We start from the raw sequence: 15646 nt of genomic DNA, 5'->3' as shown, positions 1-15646 counted from the left end.
TGATGTTACTGCAGTTTTCACTGTAAAACCGAGTTGGAGCTCGTACCTACCCATATATTTGTATGGATTGGGGTTTGCAAGTTAAAAGAAACTTTGTGTTCCCAACAAGCTAGGTAAAGGACGGCTTTCACACACACTTATCTCTCAGAACTGATCATGTGGAGAGACTTTCGTTCATCTAGCACAAAGGGAATCGGTGGCAGGAGAAACTTTTTCTGTGGAATCTCAGTCTATTTCTTAGAGCCGGTTAGATGTTACTGCAGTTTTCACTGTAAAACCAAATTGGAGCTCGTACCTCCCCATATATATGTATGGAGTGGAGTTTTCAACTGAAAAGAATCTTTGTGTTCCCAACATGCTAGGTGAAGTACGGCTTTCACACACTCTTTTCTCTCAGAACTGAGCATGTGGAGAGACTTTCGTTCATATAGCACAAATATAACGGGTTGCAGGAGAAAATTTTACTCTGGTTTCTCAGTCTGTTTCCTAGTGCCGGATTGAATTTCCTGCAGTTTTCACTGTAAAACCGAGTTGGAGCTCGTACCTACCCATATATATGTATGGTGTGGAGTTTGCAACAGAAAAGAATCTTTGTGTTCCCAACAAGCTAGGTGAAGGTTGGCTTTCACACACAAGTATTTCTCAGAAATGAGCATGTGGAGAGACGTTCGTTCATCTAGCACAAAGGGAACGGGTGGCAGGAGAAACATTTACTCTGGTTTCTCAGTCTGTTTCCTAATGCCGGTTTGAACTTCCTGCACTTTTCACAGTAAAACAGAGATGGAGCTCGTACCTCCCCATATATATTTATGGATTGGAGTTTGCAACTGAAAAGAATCTTTGTGTTCCAAACAAGTTAGGTGTAGGACGGCTTTCACACACACTTATCTCTCAGAACAGAGCATGTGGAGAGACGTTCGTTCATCTAGCACTAAGGGAACGGGTTGCAGGAGAAACTATTACTCTGGTTTCTCAGTCTGCTTCCTAGGGCCATTTGGAATTTCCTGCTGTTTTCACTGTAAAACCGAGTTGGAGCTAGTACCTACCCATAGATATATATGGATTGGAGTTTGCAAATTAAAAGAAAGTTTGTTTTCCCAACATGCTAGGAGAAGGACGGCTTTCACACACACTTATCACTCAGAACTGAGCATGTGGAGAGACGTTCGTTCATCTAGCAGAAAGGGATCGGGTTGCTGGAGAAACTTTTATTCTGGTCGCTCAGTCTGTTCCCTAGTGCCGGTTTGAATTTCCAGCAGTTTTCACTGTAAAACATAGTTGGAGCTAGTACCTCCCCATATATAGGTATGGAATGGAGTTTGCAACTGAAAAGAAACATTGTGTTCCCAACAAGCTAGTTAAAGGACGGCTTTCACACACATTTATCTCTCTGAAATGAGCATTTGGAGAGACTTTCGTTCATCTAGCAAAATACGAACTGTTTGCAGGAGAAACTTTTACTCTGGTTTCTCAGTCTGTTCCCTATTTTCGGTTCGAAGTTCCTGCAGTTTTCACGGTAAAACCGAGTTGGAGCTAGTACCTCCCCATATATATGTATGGAGTGGAGTTTGCAAGTGAAAAGAAACTTTGTGTTCCCAACAAGCTAGGTGAAGGACGGCTTTCACACACACTTATCTCTCAGAACTGAGCATGTGGAGAGACGTTCGTTCATCTACCACAAAGGGAACGGTTTCAGGAGTATCTTTTACTCTGGTTTCTCAGTCTGTTTCCAAGTACCGGTTTGAAGTTCCTGCAGTTTTCACTGTAAAACCGAGTTGGAGCTAGTAACTAACCATATATATGTATGGAGTGGAGTTTGCAAGTGAAAAGAAACTTTGTGTTCACAACAAGCTAGGTGAAGGACGGCTTTCACACAAAATTATCTCTCAGAACTGAGCATGTGTAGAGACGTTCGTTCATCTAGCAGAAAGGGAACGGGATGCAGGGGAAACATTTACACTGGTTTCTCAGTCTGTTTCCTAGTGCCGGTTTGAATTTCCTGCAGTTTTCACTGTAAAACCGAGTTGGAACTAGAAACTCACCATATATATGTATGGAGTGGATTTTGCATGTGAAAAGAAACTTTGTGTTCCCAACAAGCTAGGTTAAAGACGGCTTTCACACACACTTATCTCTCAGAACTGAGCATGTGGAGAGACGTTCGTTCATCTAGCACAAAGGGAACGGGTTTCAGGAGAAACTTTTACTCTGGTTTCACAGTCTGTTTCCTAGTGCCGGTTTGAAGTCTTGCAGTTTTCACTGTAAAACCGAGTTGGAGCTAGTACCTCCCCATATATATGTATGGAGTGGGGTTTGCAAGTGAAAAGAAACTTTGTGTTCCCAACAAGCTAGGTGAAGTACGGCTTTCACACACACTTATATCTCAGAACTGAGCATGTGGAGAGACGTTCGTTCATCTAGCACTAAGGGAACGCGTTGCAGGAGATACTATTACTCTGGTTTCTCAGTCTGCTTCCTAGGGCCATTTTGAATTTCCTGCTGTTTTCACTGTAAAACCGAGTTGGAGCTTGTACCTACCCATAGATATATATGGATTGGAGTTTGCAAATTAAAAGAAACTTTGTTTTCCCAACATGCTAGGAGAAGGACGGCTTTCACACACACTTATCACTCAGAACTGAGTATGTGGACAGACGTTCGTTCATCTAGCATAAAGGGATCGAATTTCAGGAGAAACTTTTACTCTGGTCGCTCAGTCTGTTCCCTAGTGCCGGTTTGAATTTCCAGCAGTTTTCACTGTAAAACATAGTTGGAGCTAGTACCTCCCCATATATAGGTATGGAGTGGAGTTTGCAAGTGAAAAGAAACATTGTGTTCCCAACAAGCTAGTTGAAGGACGGCTTTCACACACATTTATCTCTCTGAAATGAGCATTTGGAGAGACTTTCGTTCATCTAGCAAAATACGAACTGTTTGCAGGAGAAACTTTTACTCTGGTTTCTCAGTCTGTTCCCTATTTCCGGTTCGAAGTTCCTGCAGTTTTCACGGTAAAACCGAGTTGGAGCTAGTACCTCCCCATATATATGTATGCAGTGGAGTTTGCAAGTGAAAAGAAACTTTGTGTTCCCAACAAGCTAGGTGAAGGACGGCTTTCACACACACTTATCTCTCAGAACTGAGCATGTGGAGAGACTTTCGTTCATCTACCACAAAGGGAACGGTTTCAGGAGTATCTTTTACTCTGGTTTCTCAGTCTGTTTCCAAGTACCGGTTTGAAGTTCCTGCAGTTTTCACTGTAAAACCGAGTTGGAGCTAGTACCTACCCATATATATGTATGGAGTGGAGTTTGCAAGTGAAAAGAAACTTTGTGTTCACAACAAGCTAGGTGAAGGACGGCTTTCACACAAAATTATCTCTCAGAACTGAGCATGTGGAGAGACGTTCGTTCATCTAGCACAAATGGAACGGGTTGCAGGTGCAACTTTTACTCTGGTTTCTCAGTCTGTTTCCTAGTGCCGGTTTCAAGTTCCTGCAGTTTCCACTGTAAAAACGAGTTGGAGCTAGTACATCCCCATATATATGTATGGAGTGGAGTTTGCAACTGAAATGAAACTTTGTGTTCCCAACAAGCTAGGTGAAGGACGGCTTTCACAAACACTTATCTCTCAGAAATGAGCATGTGGAGAGACGTTCGTTCATCTAGCACAAAGGGAACGGGTTGCAGGAGAAACTTTTACTCTGGTTTCTCAGTCTGTTTCCTAGTGCCGGGTTGAAGTTCCTGCTGTTTGCACTGTAAAACCGAGTTGGAGCTAGTACCTCCCCATATATATGTATGGAGTGGAGTTTGCAACTGAAAAGAATCTTTGTGTTCCCAACAAGCTAGGTGAAGGACGGCTTTCACACACACTTATCTCTCAGAAATGAGCATGTGGAGAGACGTTCGTTCATCTAGCACAAAGGGAACGGGTTGCAGGGGAAACATTTACTCTGGTATCTCAGTCTGTTTCCTAGTGCCGATTTGAATTTCCTGCAGTTTTCACTCTAAAACCGAGTTGGAGCTCGTACCACCCCATATAATTGTATGGATTGGGGTTTGCAAGTTAAAAGAATCTTTGTGTTCCCAACAAGCTAGGTGAAGGACGGCTTTCACACACACTTATCTCTCAGAACTGAGCATGTGGAGAGACGTTCGTTCATCTAGCACAAAGGGAACGGGTTTCAGGAGAAACTTTTACTATGGTTTCTCAGTCTGTTTCCTAGTACTGGTATGAAGTTCCTCCTGTTTTCACTGTAAAACCGATTTGGAGCTAGTACATCCCCAAATAAATGTATGGAGTGGAGTTTACAAGTGAAAAGAAATTTTGTGTTCCCAACAAGCAAGGTGAAGGACGGCTTTCACACACACTTATATCTCAGAACTGAGCATGTGGAGAGACGTTCGTTCATCTAGCACAAAGGGAACGGGTTGCAGGAGAAACATTTACTCTGGTTTCTCAGTCTGTTTCCTAGTGCCGGTTTGAAGTTCCTGCAGTTTGCACTGTAAAAGCGAGTTGGAGGTAGTACCTCCCCATATATATGTATGGAGTGGAGTTTGCAAGTGAAAAGAATCTTTGTGTTCCCAACAAGCTAGCTGAAGGACGGCTTTCACACACACTTCTCTCTCAGAACTGAACATGTGGAGAGACTTTCGTTCATCTAGCACAAAGGGAACGTGTTGCAGGGAAACTATTACTCTGGTTTGTCAGTCTGTTTCCTAGTGCCGGTGTGAAATTCCTGCAATTTTCACTGTAAAACAGAGTTGGAGCTAGTACCTCCCCATATATATGTAAAGAGTGGAGTTTGCAACTGAAAAGAAACTTTGTGTTCCCAACAAGCTAGGTGAAGTACGGCTTTCACACTCACTTATCTCTCAGAAATGAGCATGTGGAGAGACGTTCGTTCATCTAGCACAAAGGGAACGGGTTGCAGGAGAAACTTTTACTCCGGTTTCTCAGTCTGTTTCCTAGTGCCGGTTTCAAGTTCCTGCAGTTTTCACTGTAAAACCGAGTTGGAGCTAGTACCTCCCCATATAAATGTATGGAGTGTGGTTTGCAACTGAAAAGAAACTTTGTGTTCCCAACAAGCTAGGTGAAGTACGGCTTTCACACACACATATCTCTCAGAACTGAGCATGTGGAGAGACGTTCGTTCATCTAGCACAAAGGGAACGGGTTGCAGGTGTAACTTTTCTCTGGTTTCTCAGAATGTTTCCTAGTACTGGTATGAAGTTCCTGCTGTTTTCACTGTAAAACCGATTTGGAGCTAGTACATCCCCAAATAAATGTATGGAGTGGAGTTTACAAGTGAAAAGAAATTTTGTTTTACCAACAAGCAAGGTGAAGAACGTCTTTCACACACACTTATATCTCAGAACTGAGCATGTGGAGAGACGTTCGTTCATCTAGCACAAAGGGAACGTGTTGCACGGAAACTATTACTCTGGATTCTCAGTCTGTTTCCTAGTGCCGGTTTGAAGTTCCTGCAATTTTCACTGTAAAACCGAGTTGGAGCTAGTACCTCCCCATATAAATGTATGGAGTGGAGTTTGCAACTGAAAAGAAACTTTGTGTTCCCAACAAGCTAGGTGAAGTACGGCTTTCACACACACATATCTCTCAGAACTGAGCATGTGGAGAGACGTTCGTTCATCTAGCACAAAGGGAACGGGTTGCAGCAGAAACATTTACTCTGGTTTCTCAGTCTGTTTCCTAGTGCCGGTTTGAAGTTCCTGCAGTTTGCACTGTAAAACAGATTTGGAGCTAGTACCTCCCGATATATATGTATGGAGTGGAATTTGCAAGTGAAAAGAAACTTTGTGTTCCCAACAAGCTAGGTGAAGTACGGCTTTCACACACAACTATCTCTCAGAACTGAGCATGTGGAGAGACGTTCGTTCATCAAGCACAAATGGAACTTGTTGCAGGAGAAACTTTTACTCTGGTTTCTCAGTCTGTTTCCTAGTGCCCATTTGAAGTTCCTGAGTTATCAATTTAAAAAAGAGTTGGAGCTAGTACCTCCCAATAAATATGCATGGAGTGGAGTTTGGAAGTGAAAAGAAACTTTGTGTTCCCAACAAGCTAGGTGAAGGACGGCTTTCACACACACTTATCTCTCAGAACTGAGCATGTGGAGAGACGTTCGTTCATCTAGCACAAAGGGAACGGGTTGCAGGAAAAACATTTACTCTGGTTTCTCAGTCTGTTTCCTAGTGCCGGTTTGAAGTTCCTGCAGTTTGCACTGTAAAAGCGAGTTGGAGCTAGTACCTCCCCATATATATTTATGGAGTAGAGTTTGCAACTGAAAAGAAACATTGTGTTCCCATCAAACTAGGTTAAGGAAGGCTTTCACACACATTTATCTCTCAGAAGTGAGCATGTGGAGAGACGTTCGTTCATCTAGCACAAAGGGATCGGGTTGCTGGAGAAACTTTTACTCTGGTCGCTCAGTCTGTTCCCTAGTGCCGGTTTGAATTTCCAGCAGTTTTCACTGTAAAACATAGTTGGAGCTAGTACCTCCCCATATATAGGTATGGAATGGAGTTTGCAACTGAAAAGAAACATTGTGTTCCCAACAAGCTAGTTGAAGGACGGCTTTCACACACATTTATCTCTCTGAAATGAGCATTTGGAGAGACTTTCGTTCATCTAGCAAAATACGAACTGTTTGCAGGAGAAACTTTTACTCTGGTTTCTCAGTCTGTTCCCTATTTCCGGTTCGAAGTTCCTGCAGTTTTCACGGTAAAACCGAGTTGGAGCTAGTACCTCCCCATATATATGTAAGGAGTGGAGTTTGCAAGTGAAAAGAAACTTTGTGTTCCCAACAAGCTAGGTGAAGGACGGCTTTCACACACACTTATCTCTCAGAACTGAGCATGTGGAGAGACGTTCGTTCATCTACCACAAAGGGAACGGTTTCAGGAGTATCTTTTACTCTGGTTTCTCAGTCTGTTTCCAAGTACCGGCTTGAAGTTCCTGCAGTTTTCACTGTAAAACCGAGTTGGAGCTAGTACCTACCCATATATATGTATGGAGTGGAGTTTGCAAGTGAAAAGAAACTTTGTGTTCACAACAAGCTAGGTGAAGGACGGCTTTCACACAAAATTATCTCTCAGAACTGAGCATGTGTAGAGACGTTCGTTCATCTGGCACTAACGGAACGGGTTGCAGGTGCAACTATTACTCTGGTTTCTCAGTCTGTTTCCTAGTGCCGGTTTCAAGTTCCTGCAGTTTCCACTGTAAAAACGAGTTGGATCTAGTACATCCCCATATATATGTATGGAGTGGAGTTTGCAACTGAAATGAAACTTTGTGTTCCCAACAAGCTAGGTGAAGGACGGCTTTCACACACACTTATCTCTCAGAAATGAGCATGTGGAGAGACGTTCGTTCATCTAGCACAAAGGGAACGGGTTGCAGGAGAAACTTTTACTCTGGTTTCTCAGTCTGTTTCCTAGTGCCGGGTTGAATTTCCTGCAGTTTTCACTGTAAAACCGAGTTGGAAGTAGTAACTCACCATATATATGTATGGAGTGGAGTTTGCATGTGAAAAGAAACTTTGTGTTCCCAACAAGCTAGGTTAAAGACGGCTTTCACACACACTTATCTCTCAGAACTGAGCATGTGGAGAGACGTTCGTTCATCTAGCACAAAGGGAACGGGTTGCAGGAGAAACTTTTTCTCTGGTTTCTCAGTCTGTTTCCTAGTGCCGGTTTGAAGTCTTGCAGTTTTCACTGTAAAACCGAGTTGGAGCTAGTACCTCCCCATATATATGTATGGAGTGGAGTTTGCAAGTGAAAAGAAACTTTGTGTTCCCAACAAGCTAGGTGAAGGACGGCTTTCACACACACTTATATCTCAGAACTGAGCATGTGGAGAGACGTTCGTTCATCTAGCACAAAGGGAACGGGTTGCAGGAGAAACTTTTACACTGTTTTCTCAGTCTGTTTCCTAGTGCCCGTTTGAAGTTCCTGAGTTATCACTTTAAAACCGAGTTGGAGTTAGTACCTCCCAATAAATATGCATGGAGTGGAGTTTGGAAGTGAAAAGAAACTTTGTGTTCCCAACAAGCTAGGTGAAGGACGGCTTTCACACACATTTATCTCTCAGAACTGAGCATGTGGAGAGGCGTTCGTTCATCTAGCACAAAGGGAACGGGTTGCAGGAGAAACTTTTACTCTGGTTTCTCAGTCTGTTTCCTAGTGCCGGTTTGAAGTTCCTGCAGTTTTCACTGTTAAACCGAGTTGGATTTAGTACCTCCCCATATATATGTATGGAGTGGGGTATGCAAGTGAAAAAAACTTTGTGTTCCCAACAAGCTAGGTGAAGGACGGCTTTCACACACAATTATCTCTCAGAAATGAGCATGTGGAGAGACTTTCGTTCATCTAGCACAAAGGGAACGGGTTGCAGGAGAAACTTTTACTCTGGTTTCTCAGTCTGTTTCCTAGTGCCGGTTTGAAGTTCCTGTAGTTTTCACTGTAAAACCGAGTTGGAGCTAGTACCTCCCCATATATATGTATGGAGTGGAGTTTGCAAGTGAAAAGAAACTTTGTGTTCCCAACAAGCTAGGTGAAGGACGGCTTTCACACACACTTATCTCTCAGAACTGAGCATGTGGAGAGACGTTCGTTCATCTAGCACAAAGGGAACGGGTTGCAGGAGAAACATTTATTCTGGTTTCTCAGTCTGTTTCCTAGTGTCGGTTTCAATTTCCTGCAGTTTTCACTGTAAAACCGTGTTGGATCTAGTACCTCCCCATATATATGTATGGAGTGGGGTTTGCAACTGAAAAGAAACTTTGTGTTCCCAACAAGCTAGGTGAAGGACGGCTTTCACACACACTTTTCTCTCAGAAATGAGCATGTGGAGAGACGTTCGTTCATCTAGCACAAAGGGAACGGGTTGCAGGAGAAACATTTTCTCTGGTTTTTCATTCTGTTTCCTAGTGCCGGGTTGAAGTTCCTGCAGTTTTCACTGTAAAACCGAGTTGGAGCTAGTACCTCCCCATATATATGTATGGAGTGGGGTTTGCAAGTGAAAAGAAACTTTGTGTTTAAAACAAGCTCGGTGAAGGACGGCTTTCACACACACTTATCTCTCAGAACTGAGCATGTGGAGAGACGTCCGTTCATCTAGCAAAAAAGGATCGGGTTGCAGGAGAAACTTTTACTCTTGTCTCTCAGCCTGTTCCCTAGATCCGGTTTGAATTTCCTGCAGTTTTCACTGTAAAAACGAGATGGAGCTAGTACCTACCCATATATATGTGGGGATTGGAGTTTGCAACTGAAAAGAAACTTTGTTTTCCCAACAAGCTAGCTGAAGGACGGCTTTCACACACACATATCTCTCAGACCTGAGCATGTGGAGAGGCGTTCTTTCATCTAGCTCAATGGGAACGGGTTGCAGGAGAAAGTTTAGTCTGGTATCTCAGTCTGTTTCCTAGTGCCGGTTTCAAGTTCCTGCAGTTTTCACTGTAAAACCGAGTTGGAGCTAGTACCTCCCCATATAAATGTATCGAGTGGGGTTTGCAACTGAAAAGAAACTTTGTGTTCCCAACAAGCTAGGTGAAGTACGGCTTTCACACACACATATCTCTCAGAACTGAGCATGTGGAGAGACGTTCGTTCATCTAGCACAAAGGGAACGGGTTGCAGGTGTAACTTTTCTCTGGTTTCTCAGAATGTTTCCTAGTACTGGTATGAAGTTCCTGCTGTTTTCAATGTAAAACCGATTTGGAGCTAGTACATCCCCAAATAAATGTATGGAGTGGAGTTTACAAGTGAAAAGAAATTTTGTGTTCCCAACAAGCAAGGTGAAGAACGGCTTTCACACACACTTATATCTCAGAACTGAGCATGTGGAGAGACGTTCGTTCATCTAGCACAAAGGGAACGGGTTGCAGGAGAAACATTTACTCTGGTTTCTCAGTCTGTTTCCTAGTGCCGGTTTGAAGTTCCTGCAGATTGCACTGTAAAAGCGAGTTGGAGCTAGTACCTCCCCATATATATGTATGGAGTGGAGTTTGCAAGTGAAAAGAAACTTTGTGTTCCCAACAAGCTAGGTGAAGGACGGCTTTCACACACACTTATCTCTCAGAACTGAGCATGTGGAGAGACTTTCGTTCATCTAGCACAAAGGGAACGTGTTGCACGGAAACTATTATTCTGGATTCTCAGTCTGTTTCCTAGTGCCGGTTTGAAGTTCCTGCAATTTTCACTGTAAAACCGAGTTGGAGCTAGTACATCCCCGTATAAATGTATGGAGTGGAGTTTGCAACTGAAAAGAAACTTTGTGTTCCCAACAAGCTAGGTGAAGTACGGCTTTCACACACACATATCTCTCAGAACTGAGCATGTGGAGAGACGTTCGTTCATCTAGCACAAAGGGAACGGGTTGCAGCAGAAACATTTACTCTGGTTTCTCAGTCTGTTTCCTAGTGCCGGTTTGAAGTTCCTGCAGTTTGCACTGTAAAACCGAGTTGGAGCTAGTACCTCCCGATATATATGTATGGAGTGGAATTAGCAAGTGAAAAGAAACTTTGTGTTCCCAACAAGCTAGGTGAAGTACGGCTTTCACACACAACTATCTCTCAGAACTGAGCATGTGGAGAGACGTTCGTTCATCTAGCACAAATTGAATGGTTTGCAGGAGAAACTTTTACACTGTTTTCTCAGTCTGTTTCCTAGTGCCCATTTGAAGTTCCTGAGTTATCAATTTAAAAAAGAGTTGGAGCTAGAACCTCCCAATAAATATGCATGGAGTGGAGTTTGGAAGTGAAAAGAAACTTTGTGTTCCCAACAAGCTAGGTGAAGGACGGCTTTCACACACACTTATCTCTCAGAACTGAGCATGTGGAGAGACGTTCGTTCATCTAGCACAAAGGGAACGGGTTGCAGGAGAAACATTTACTCTGGTTTCTCAGTCTGTTTCCTAGTGCCGGTTTGAAGTTCCTGCAGTTTGCACTGTAAAAGCGAGTTGGAGCTAGTACCTCCCCATATATATTTATGGAGTAGAGTTTGCAACTGAAAAGAAACATTGTGTTCCCAACAAGCTAGTTTAAGGAAGGCTTTCACACAAATTTATCTCTGAGAAATGAGCATGTGGAGAGACGTTCGTTCATCTAGCACAATGGGAACTGTTTGCAGGAGAAACCTTTACTCTGGTTTCTCAGTCTGTTTCCTAGTGCCGATTTGAATTTACTGCAGTTTTCACTGTAAAACCGAGTTGGAGCTCGTACCTCCCCACATATATTTATGGAGTGGAGTTTGCAAGTGAAAAGAAACTTTGTGTTCCCAACAAGCTAGGTGAAGGACGGCTTTCACACACAATTTTCTCTCAGAACTGAGCATGTGGAGAGACTTTCGTTCATCTAGCACAAAGGCAACCGGTTGCAGGAGAAACACTTTTTGTGGATTCTCAGAATTTTTCCTAGTGCCGGTTTGATGTTACTGCAGTTTTCACTGTAAAACCGAGTTGGAGCTCGTACCTACCCATATATTTGTATGGATTGGGGTTTGCAAGTTAAAAGAAACTTTGTGTTCCCAACAAGCTAGGTAAAGGACGGCTTTCACACACACTTATCTCTCAGAACTGATCATGTGGAGAGACTTTCGTTCATCTAGCACAAAGGGAATCGGTGGCAGGAGAAACTTTTTCTGTGGAATCTCAGTCTATTTCCTAGAGCCGGTTAGATGTTACTGCAGTTTTCACTGTAAAACCAAATTGGAGCTCGTACCTCCCCATATATATGTATGGAGTGGAGTTTTCAACTGAAAAGAATCTTTGTGTTCCCAACATGCTAGGTGAAGTACGGCTTTCACACACTCTTTTCTCTCAGAACTGAGCATGTGGAGAGACTTTCGTTCATATAGCACAAATATAACGGGTTGCAGGAGAAAATTTTACTCTGGTTTCTCAGTCTGTTTCCTAGTGCCGGATTGAATTTCCTGCAGTTTTCACTGTAAAACCGAGTTGGAGCTCGTACCTACCCATATATATGTATGGAATGGAGTTTGCAACTGAAAAGAAACATTGTGTTCCCAACAAGCTAGTTGAAGGACGGCTTTCACACACATTTATCTCTCTGAAATGAGCATTTGGAGAGACTTTCGTTCATCTAGCAAAATACGAACTGTTTGCAGGAGAAACTTTTACTCTGGTTTCTCAGTCTGTTCCCTATTTTCGGTTCGAAGTTCCTGCAGTTTTCACGGTAAAACCGAGTTGGAGCTAGTACCTCCCCATATATATGTATGGAGTGGAGTTTGCAAGTGAAAAGAAACTTTGTGTTCCCAACAAGCTAGGTGAAGGACGGATTTCACACACACTTATCTCTCAGAACTGAGCATGTGGAGAGACGTTCGTTCATCTACCACAAAGGGAACGGTTTCAGGATTATCTTTTACTCTGGTTTCTCAGTCTGTTTCCAAGTACCGGTTTGAAGTTCCTGCAGTTTTCACTGTAAAACCGAGTTGGAGCTAGTACCTAACCATATATATGTATGGAGTGGAGTTTGCAAGTGAAAAGAAACTTTGTGTTCACAACAAGCTAGGTGAAGGACGGCTTTCACACAAAATTATCTCTCAGAACTGAGCATGTGTAGAGACGTTCGTTCATCTAGCACAAAGGGAACGGGATGCAGGGGAAACATTTACACTGGTTTCTCAGTCTGTTTCCTAGTGCCGGTTTGAATTTCCTGCAGTTTTCACTGTAAAACCGAGTTGGAACTAGAAACTCACCATATATATGTATGGAGTGGATTTTGCATGTGAAAAGAAACTTTGTGTTCCCAACAAGCTAGGTTAAAACGGCTTTCACACACACTTATCTCTCAGAACTGAGCATGTGGAGAGACGTTCGTTCATCTAGCACAAAGGGAACGGGTTTCAGGAGAAACTTTTACTCTGGTTTCACAGTCTGTTTCCTAGTGCCGGTTTGAAGTCTTGCAGTTTTCACTGTAAAACCGAGTTGGAGCTAGTACCTCCCCATATATATGTATGGAGTGGGGTTTGCAAGTGAAAAGAAACTTTGTGTTCCCAACAAGCTAGGTGAAGGACGGCTTTCACACACACTTATATCTCAGAACTGAGCATGTGGAGAGACGTTCGTTCATCTAGCACTAATGGAACGCGTTGCAGGAGATACTATTACTCTGGTTTCTCAGTCTGCTTCCTAGGGCCATTTTGAATTTCCTGCTGTTTTCACTGTAAAACCGAGTTGGAGCTAGTACCTACCCATAGATATATATGGATTGGAGTTTGCAAATTAAAAGAAACTTTGTTTTCCCAACATGCTAGGAGAAGGACGGCTTTCACACACACTTATCACTCAGAACTGAGTATGTGGACAGACGTTCGTTCATCTAGCACAAAGGGATCGAGTTGCAGGAGAAACTTTTACTCTGGTCGCTCAGTCTGTTCCCTAGTGCCGGTTTGATTTTCCAGCAGTTTTCACTGTAAAACATAGTTGGAGCTAGTACCTCCCCATATATAGGTATGGAGTGGAGTTTGCAAGTGAAAAGAAACATTGTGTTCCCAACAAGCTAGTTGAAGGACGGCTTTCACACACATTTATCTCTCTGAAATGAGCATTTGGAGAGACTTTCGTTCATCTAGCAAAATACGAACTGTTTGCAGGAGAAACTTTTACTCTGGTTTCTCAGTCTGTTCCCTATTTCCGGTTCGAAGTTCCTGCAGTTTTCACGGTAAAACCGAGTTGGAGCTAGTACCTCCCCATATATATGTATGGAGTGGAGTTTGCAAGTGAAAAGAAACTTTGTGTTCCCAACAAGCTAGGTGAAGGACGGCTTTCACACACACTTATCTCTCAGAACTGAGCATGTGGAGAGACTTTCGTTCATCTACCACAAAGGGAACGGTTTCAGGAGTATCTTTTACTCTGGTTTCTCAGTCTGTTTCCAAGTACCGGTTTGAAGTTCCTGCAGTTTTCACTGTAAAACCGAGTTGGAGCTAGTACCTACCCATATATATGTATGGAGTGGAGTTTGCAAGTGAAAAGAAACTTTGTGTTCACAACAAGCTAGGTGAAGGACGGCTTTCACACAAAATTATCTCTCAGAACTGAGCATGTGGAGAGACGTTCGTTCATCTAGCACAAATGGAACGGGTTGCAGGTGCAACTTTTACTCTGGTTTCTCAGTCTGTTTCCTAGTGCCGGTTTCAAGTTCCTGCAGTTTCCACTGTAAAAACGAGTTGGAGCTAGTACATCCCCATATATATGTATGGAGTGGAGTTTGCAACTGAAATGAAACTTTGTGTTCCCAACAAGCTAGGTGAAGGACGGCTTTCACAAACACTTATCTCTCAGAAATGAGCATGTTGAGAGACGTTCGTTCATCTAGCACAAAGGGAACGGGTTGCAGGAGAAACTTTTACTCTGGTTTCTCAGTCTGTTTCCTAGTGCCGGGTTGAAGTTCCTGCTGTTTGCACTGTAAAACCGAGTTGGAGCTAGTACCTCCCCATATATATGTATGGAGTGGAGTTTGCAACTGAAAAGAATCTTTGTGTTCCCAACAAGCTAGGTGAAGGACGGCTTTCACACACACTTATCTCTCAGAACTGAGCATGTGGAGAGACGTTCGTTCATCTAGCACAAAGGGAACGGGTTGCAGGGGAAACATTTACACTGGTTTCTCAGTCTGTTTCCTAGTGCCGGTTTGAATTTCCTGCAGTTTTCACTGTAAAACCGAGTTGGAACTAGTAACTCACCATATATATGTATGGAGTGGATTTTGCATGTGAAAAGAAACTTTGTGTTCCCAACAAGCTAGGTTAAAGACGGCTTTCACACACACTTATCTCTCAGAACTGAGCATGTGGAGAGACGTTCGTTCATCTAGCACAAAGGGAACGGGTTTCAGGAGAAACTTTTACTCTGGTTTCACAGTCTGTTTCCTAGTGCCGGTTTGAAGTCTTGCAGTTTTCACTGTAAAACCGAGTTGGAGCTAGTACCTCCCCATATATATTTATGGAGTGGGGTTTGCAAGTGAAAAGAAACTTTGTGTTCCCAACAAGCTAGGTGAAGGACGGCTTTCACACACACTTATATCTCAGAACTGAGCATGTGGAGAGACGTTCGTTCATCTAGCACTAAGGGAACGGGTTGCAGGAGATACTATTACTCTGGTTTCTCAGTCTGCTTCCTAGGGCCATTTTGAATTTCCTGCTGTTTTCACTGTAAAACCGAGTTGGAGCTAGTACCTACCCATAGATATATATGGATTGGAGTTTGCAAATTAAAAGAAACTTTGTTTTCCCAACATGCTAGGAGAAGGACGGCTTTCACACACACTTATCACTCAGAACTGAGTATGTGGACAGACGTTCGTTCATCTAGCACAAAGGGATCGAGTTGCAGGACAAACTTTTACTCTGGTCGCTCAGTCTGTTCCCTAGTGCCGGTTTGAATTTCCAGCAGTTTTCACTGTAAAACCGTGTTGGAGCTAGTACCTCCCCATATATAAGTATGGAGTGGAGTTTGCAAGTGAAAAGAAACTTTGTGTTCCCAACAAGCTAGGTGAAGGACGGCTTTCACACACACTTATATCTCAGAACTGAGCATGTGGAGAGACGTTCGTTCATCTAGCACAAATTGAATGGTTTGCAGGAGAAACTTTTACACTGTTTTCTCA

Source organism: Camelus dromedarius, chromosome 3, assembly GCF_036321535.1.
Source record: "Camelus dromedarius isolate mCamDro1 chromosome 3, mCamDro1.pat, whole genome shotgun sequence".
Lineage (NCBI taxonomy): Eukaryota > Metazoa > Chordata > Mammalia > Artiodactyla > Camelidae > Camelus > Camelus dromedarius.
This window is presented reverse-complemented; position numbering follows the sequence as displayed.